Source organism: Aphelocoma coerulescens, chromosome 4A, assembly GCF_041296385.1.
Source record: "Aphelocoma coerulescens isolate FSJ_1873_10779 chromosome 4A, UR_Acoe_1.0, whole genome shotgun sequence".
In the NCBI taxonomy this organism is placed as follows: Eukaryota; Metazoa; Chordata; class Aves; order Passeriformes; family Corvidae; genus Aphelocoma; species Aphelocoma coerulescens.
In genome coordinates, this window is record NC_091018.1 from 14,165,621 (window position 1) to 14,173,110 (window position 7,490).

General features: G+C 54.0%; 1 pseudogene; it reads left to right on the plus strand.

The window, feature by feature from the left end:
* Nucleotides 1–5,536: 5,536 nt before the first annotated feature.
* LOC138110691 (olfactory receptor 14J1-like) lies at nucleotides 5,537–6,695 on the plus strand (annotated as a pseudogene).
* Nucleotides 6,696–7,490: the final 795 nt, after the last annotated feature.

Below are 7,490 nucleotides of genomic sequence, written 5' to 3' on the forward strand. Positions count from 1 at the left end.
TGTGAGGGGCCTTGAGGGGCCATAAGGGTCTCTTAGAGGCTGTTGGAGGCCAGGCACCTCATGGAACCAAGGGTCAGTTAGGAGACTGTGCAAGCAAGGAGATCATGGTTGGCAGTACAGAACTTCATGGAACCACAGGCCCATTGTTACACAGCAGGGCCGCAGAACCAAGGAGATCATTGTGACACTACACAACCTCATGGAATCAAGGCGTCCATGTTACGCTACTGAACCTCATGGAGCCAAGGGTCCATTGTGACACTGCGGACCCAAGGAGACTGTTGCTGACAGTACGAAAGTTCATGGAACCAAAAGTCCATTGTGACATCGTGGGGCCTCATGGAACCGTGGAGACCATTATGACACTTTGTTACTATCTGATTTACACCCAGAAGGGCAAAGAAAATGAAATCTCTGAGTATAAAAAGGAAAGAACTTTGAAGGTTCCAAATATTCCCAAAGATGAGATTAAAACCAAACGAGATTAAATGTTGGTGCCAAAAAAATGGATATCTGTTTATCTAATGGTAAGAGAGGCAAAGAGAAAGAAGGAGAAAAGTAGAGAAAAGTTAGAAAAAGCCAAGGTTACTCTAAAAGCATAGGATAAGTCACCACCACACTGTGCTACCTTTGTTGCTGCTGAGACAGGGTGGGGGAAGTGGAGAAGTTTTTGCCTTTTTTTTTGCTGCTGTTTGAAGGGTTTTATCTGCCTCTTCCCATCTCTGGAGCAGTTTGGCTGGAAAGCGGCGGCCCATCCTCCGAGATGCAGGCTCCATGCTTGCAGCTGAACCTCGGTCCGCCTGGGACGAAGGAGCAGGGGTAGGGGTTGCACAACTCACTCGGGATTTCAGTCCAGGGGTGAAGGACTGGGGGGGTTCTCCTCAGGCGGGCGGCGTCGGCTCCCGGAGGCCTCAGGGTGTCTCGTGGCTGGCGATGGTGGTGGTGTGGGGAAAGGCAAAGGGCAGGGATTCTACCTTTCGCTTTCGCCTCCACATTTTGCGCCAGTTTTGCCTTCCTTTTTATGGGCCTCAAGGCGGGCTATGCACGGCCCGTACGGCACGTAGTTTCCAGGCGTTCAAAAGTGATTAGGATAAGCAGCCATAATGACGAAGCGCTTTTGAAGCCTTTCCGGTGTTGAGCAGTGATAATGACAAAGCATTTTTTGGAGCCTTTCTCCTATTATTAGGCTCTTGCACACTTCAGAACCAAGGGGCCATTGTGACACTGCAGGGCCTTGTATAACCAAGGGGTCATTGTAGCACGGCAGGGCCTCGTGGAATCAAGGGGATCGCAGTGACACTGTGGGGCTCCATGAGGCCACGGGGCCATTCTGACTGTGTGGAAGCAAGCATACCATTGTTACGCTACGGGGCATCATGGAACCAAGGAGGCCATTGTGAACCAGCGGGGGAACCCGCTGAGACTATTATGACACTTCAAAGGCCTTGTGACACGGAAGGGCCATTGTGGAACTGCAGGGCCTCGTGGAACCAGTGAGACCATTGTGACATCACAGGGCCTCATGGGAGCCAGGGGCCATTGTGACACAGCCAGGCCTCATAGAACCAAGGGGCCCTTGTGACACTGCGTGGCACCATGGAGCCAAGGAGACCACTGTGACACTACAGGGCGTCACGGAACTAAGAACTATGTAACAGTAAGAGGCCCAATGGAATCAAGGGGCCATTGTGACACCACAGGGCCTCATAGAACCAAGGAAACCATTGTGACACTGCAAGGTCTCATGGAAGCAAAGGGCCAGTGTGACACAGCCAGGCCTTGTGGAACCAAGGGGCCATTGTGATCCTGGGGAGCCCAATAGAACCAAGGAGCCATTGTGACACGGCAGGACCTTATGGAATCATGGAGACCACTGTGACACTCTGTGACCTCATGAAACCAATGGGCCTCTTAGGGGCCACCTCTCATCTGCCTTCAAAACACGGGGGGGCTGTGCTTTTCTTCCCATGGAAAAAACCATCTTTCAAGTCCAGCCATCCATGGCCAAAACTGGGAATTCACCTCTGAAATTCCATCTATCCAAGGAATAGCTCCCAGACAAAAGCTGCCAGGAATGTCCAGCTTCCCTTGGATTCCTGAGGGCCAGCTCTCATCTGCCTTTGAAACACTGGGGCTCCTCACTTTTCTGCCAATGGGAAAGAACTGTCCTTCTTGGCCAGACGTCCATGGACAAAACTGGGATTTGGCCTCCCAAATTCCCTCTATCCAAGGATCGCTCCAAGACAAAAGCTGCCCAGACAAACAGGTCTGGCTGGCCTTGGCCTCCTTGAGCCACTGCTAATCAGCCTTTGAAACACTGGGGCTCTGCCCTTTCCTTCCTGGGGAGAAGAGCTGTCATTCCGGTCCAGGCACCCACAGCTGAAATGGAACTCCACCTCCAAAACTCCCCATATGTCCAAGGGTTGCTTTCAGACAGAAGCTGCAAGGACAGACAGGTCTGGCTTGCCTTGGCCTCTGGTGGCTGCCTCTCATCTGCCTTCAAAAGACTGGGCTTCTGTGGTTTCCTTCCTGTAGAAAAGAACCGACCTTCTTGTCCAGGTGCCCGTGGCCTCAAGCACATGATCACTACATAGGGACAAAGGGGCTCTGTGCTCAGTGGAGTGGAGTCTGAGGACAGTGGAGGAGAGTCCTGGGAGGGCTTGAAGGGTGGTTTCAGAGATGGTGGATCCTTTTGACATAGTAGAGAAGAGCCGGCAAAAGAAAGAATTAATGCAAAGGGCAGCTGGGGAGGTCCAGACTGGACAGAAGGAGAAAGGAATTTCTCTCCCAGGGCAGTGCTGTGGTGCCACGTGTCCCCCAGAAGAAGTCTGGAGCAGCCCAAGGCTTTGTGTGCCAAGGCAGAGCCAGGCAGGACGCAGAGCCATCAGCAAAGGAAGGGGCCGGTGAGGTGGGGCAGCCGGGGGGATGACGACAGCCTGCAGGGACAGAGACACAGGGCACGGACACTGTAGGACAGCCTGGGCCGGAGAGGGCAGAGGGATGTGCAGAAGCTGAAAGGCCCTGACAGAGGCAACTTCTGCAGCACTTTGGCCAGGGCTGCTGTCCCTGCCCCTGAGGCCAGTTGGGAGATAAGTGACCCTTGCAGCCCTGGGGCCTCATTGCCTCTTTTTTCCTGCTCAGCAGCATGGCAGGGGCCACCCCATGGTCCTGCCCTTGGCATTGCACATGCCCACATCCCAGTGCCCCGGGAAGAGTCCCGAGCAATGAGGGAGGGACAGGATCTGCCTTTGCGGCGGCTGGGGCACTGCCTGCAGCCAGCCCGGGCACAGCACAGAGGCACAGAGGGGTTCCATCAGTTAGGGCTGGGAAGATGCTGAGAAGTGACCGGGGGAGAATCATTCCCAGCCCTTGACACAGGAAGCCTCTGGCTGCAGGACAATGCAGCTGCAGTTCCTGAAATGATCTCCTCAAGCTGGAACATACCACTGACTGTGGATTCAGGAAGTACATTCTCTGAGTATCCCTGGTGTAGAACATGAGGACATGCTCAGGGCTTCAGCTCAGTCCAGTAATATTTCCGAGACAATCCTTTCTATAAGGATGAAATTTCCTGAGACTGTTTTCCCTTTCCTACTCTTGGGGAATGGGAGGGGGGGAAGTGATAAAGGAATTCTTCATTTTTAAGAGTCCCTGAGGCATCGGAAGTGTAACTTGAGTGCTCTGCAGGAGTTTCCTAAAGTGCTTTCAAGCCACTCCTCTGCCCACGCACAGCACCGGCATCACCTTTGCTGGACCCGCCAGGCTTAGTCTGACCTGTCCTTTCTCCCACCTGCAAGCAGAACCTGTCCCCAGCCAGTGCCCTGCAAACAGGCAGGTTTCTGTAGGGCCAAGGAGAGTGCCCAGAGATATGGGGTCTGTGAGTGCTGGCAGGAAGAGATCAGGCACAGGGAAACACCTCCAGGAGGAAGATCTTCAGCAAGCAGAGAGAAGATCGGGCAATGAGAGAAAACAAAAGGCAGAAATGTTGTGGCACGGAGAGCTTAGAGACCTCCACAGGATGCCCTCGAGTGCAGCCCCTCCCTCTGAACAAGCCCCCTCCGAACAAGCCCCCTCCCCTCCTCTCTCCCTCCGCCAAGCCTCTGCCCTCAGGGCCGGGGGTCCAAGGTGTGAAGCCCCTCCTGTGCAGGCAGAGCTGCAGCAGAGCTGTGGGGCAGCTCTGCAGTCCCGGGCCCAGTTCCCTCTGCAGAGCACAGGGCCGGGAGCATCTGCCTGGCACTGGGGGGCTCTGGGAGGGGGCACAGCTGGCTCAGCTGGCTCAGGGTGACGCTGTCCCCAGTGCCCGGCTGTGGGCAATGCAGCCAGGGAAGGAGCTCAATCTCCCTACATCCAATGCCATCATTAGGACACTTGGCTTTCTTCTTGAGGATTCCCCCTAAGCTCTGAGCTTCCCTCCAGGATGCAAACAGGTCGTGTAGCATCTTTGTGTTACCTGAAAGCCCCACAGTGAGACACAAAAGTTTTATGATGGCGAAAGTGCTGTTGGGTTGGTGAAATGAGCCATGTGTGTATTTGGCTACCAATGTGGGGCTGAGACCTCGAGAAGGGGATGGACATTTGATGGGCTGTGGTGGATCCATCTGCTCTCAGCAGTGTTGGGATGGTTTCTAAGGGAAATATGGGAGGGTGATTATCCTCTGTCTGACAAGGGTGAAAGCCCAGAGGATCTTGGAACAGGACAGAGTGACAGACCACCTCCCCTCACTCTCCACTCACCACCTTGCCTCACAGAACTCGCTCTATTCTCCCCGAGGGCAGCAGCAATGCTGAGTGTTTCTGACATCCAAAACCAGTCAGCCGGGGAGATGAAGAGGAGCTATAAAAACCTCTAGAACACTTTAACAGCTTTTGCCGTTCCTGTTCTTGGGCCCTGGGAGTGCCCTTGTGTTAGCTGGGGTTTCAAAGTGTAACACCAGGACAGGTCCCTGTCCCCCTCCCACTTCTGCACAGCAAGGCTGAATTGTAAAAAGCCCCGGAGCAATTGCCCTGAAACTCATGTCGCACGCAGCCAGCAGCAAGCAGGGCTGCGGCTGGAGCTGAAGGAAGATCTGCTAGAAAAACAGAAGGGTGTTGTCGGTGATGGAACACGGACTTCGCCGGCCGCATGCAAAGCCAAATTTGATCGCACGAGTCAACTCTTTATATACTGTTCCAAACCAACAGTTCAGCAGCTACAAACTTCAGCTTCTAAGGTTATATGTTTTACATCTCCAAGGGCTACAGATTAGCATCTCCTCGCCCAATCTCCCGTTAACTATCCTACTCTTTGTCTCGCCTCTTGCCCTTTGTCTCGCCTCCTGCCAGACGCGGGCCCCGGCCCGCCCCGTCTCTCGTCTCTCGCAAGGCCCCACGCCAGCCAAAGCCGTTCTCCGTGGCGACACTCTGAATCCCCATAAGGTGTCAGTGTGTGACAGGAGAAGGATTTGTGGGACATGTCTTGGATTTGGCTGAGAGCCGTTTCCCTTAAGCTGTCACTGCCTTTTCTCCATGAACACCTCCCCATGTCCACACACAGCCAATGTCCAACAGCAGCTCCATCAGCCCCTTTCTGCTGCTGGCATTCGCAGACACGCAGCAGCTGCAGCTCCTGCACTTCTGTCTCTTCCTGGGCATCTCCCTGGCTGCCCTCCTGGGCAGCGGCCTCATCATCAGCGCCGTAGCCTGCGGCCACCACCTGCACACGCCCATGTTCTTCTTCCTGCTGACCCTTGCCCTCACCGACCTGGGCTCCATCTGCACCACTGTCCCCAAAGCCATGCACAATTCCATTTTGGGACACCAGAACCACCTCCTACGCAGGAGGTGCTGCACAGCCTCTTTTTCTCTTTCTCTTTCTCTTTCTCTTTCTCTTTCTCTTTCTCTTTCTCTTTCTCTTTCTCTTTCTCTTTCTCTTTCTCTTTCTCTTTCTCTTTCTCTTTCTCTTTCTCTTTCTCTTTCTCTTTCTCTTTCTCTTTCTCTTTCTCTTTCTCTTTCTCTTTCTCTTTCTCTTTCTCTTTCTCTTTCTTCTCTCTTTCTCTCTCTCTCTCTTTTTCATTTCAGCGGAGTTTTCCCTCCTCGCCGCCGTCGAGTGCTACGACCGCTACGTGTCCCTCTGCAAACCCCTGCAAGACGGGACCCTCCTGGGCAGCAGAGCTTGTGCTCACATGGCAGCAGCTGCCTGGGCCAGTGGCTTTCTCAATGCTCTGCTGCACACGGCCACTACCTTTTCCTTGCCCCTGTGCCAGGGCAGTGCCCTGGGCCACTTCTTGGGTGAAATCCCACAGATCCTCAAGCTCTCCTGCTCACACTGCCACCTCAGGGAACTCGGGCTTGTTGTGTTTTGCATCTGTTTAACTTTTGGTTCATTTGTGTTCCTTGTTTTCTCCTGTGTGCAGATCTTCAGGGCTGTGCTGAGGATCCCCTCTGAGCAGGGATGGCACAAAGCCTTTTGCACGTGCCTCCCTCACCTGGCCATGGTCTCCCTGTTCCTCAGCACTGGCTTTGTTGCCTGCTTGAAGCCCCCCTCCATGTCCTCCCCATCCCTGGACCTGGCACTGCCAGTTCTGTACTCGGTGGTGCCTCCAGCCCTGAAGTCCCTCATCTACAGCCCGAGGAACCAGGAGCTCAAGGATGCCCTGAGGAAAATGATGACTGGATGCTTTCCAGAAGCACAAACCTGCCTGTTTTCAGCTCCATAGGCTAAAATGTAATCATTAGAGGCCCAGCCTGCCTTCTCAGGTTGTTTTGGTGGTGGTGGTTTGGGGGCTTTTTTTTCTTCTCCTATGTTAATGTTGTGCCCAAAAGATTTTGTTATGCATCTTATTCCCTGTTTACAGGCTGAATGTGACTGTTGACAGGGACTGTGTCAATAAGGAGTCTGCTCTGTGTGTATTCACATGAAAGAAAGGACCCATCAGCAAGGTCTCAGTTTGAGATCCTTTGGTTGAGTCCATCCCTGAAGCTGGAGGGCAGGGCCAGTTTTGCAGGCGTGGGGGGGAAGAGTCCCAGCAGAGCAGCACAGCCAGGGAGCAGCAGAGCTTGGTCTTTTCAGAGCTCCTCTCTTATTACTTCCACTCTCTCCTTTGGAGCCGCTGTGATGGTGTAAGGCCAACAGCTCTGTCCGGGTGGTGCGAGTCCTGCTGCGTGTCACAGGCAGGGACAGGCCATGGGCACTGCTGGGACACAGCTGGGCTCTGCCACAGCGGTTCCATCAGCAAAGGGCATCTCCTGAAGGAGGAACTGCAGGAAGGCTTTGCTCTCCCTCCACAGTCACTGTCAGGAACAGGCCCAAGGAGCAGACTCTAAAGAGGCTGCCTGTGTTCCTTGTTCTCCCAGGGCTCGGTGGGATGAGATCAGGGTCCCAGTGTGGCCTTCAAGAGACTCAGGTGTGGTTCAGGTTTTGCTTGTTGGTGGCCAGTGCCCACCAGATGCTGAATGGTCTGTGATGAACCTTCCTGGGGCTCTGCAGCTTGTGCCAGGGCTGATGGCAGGGG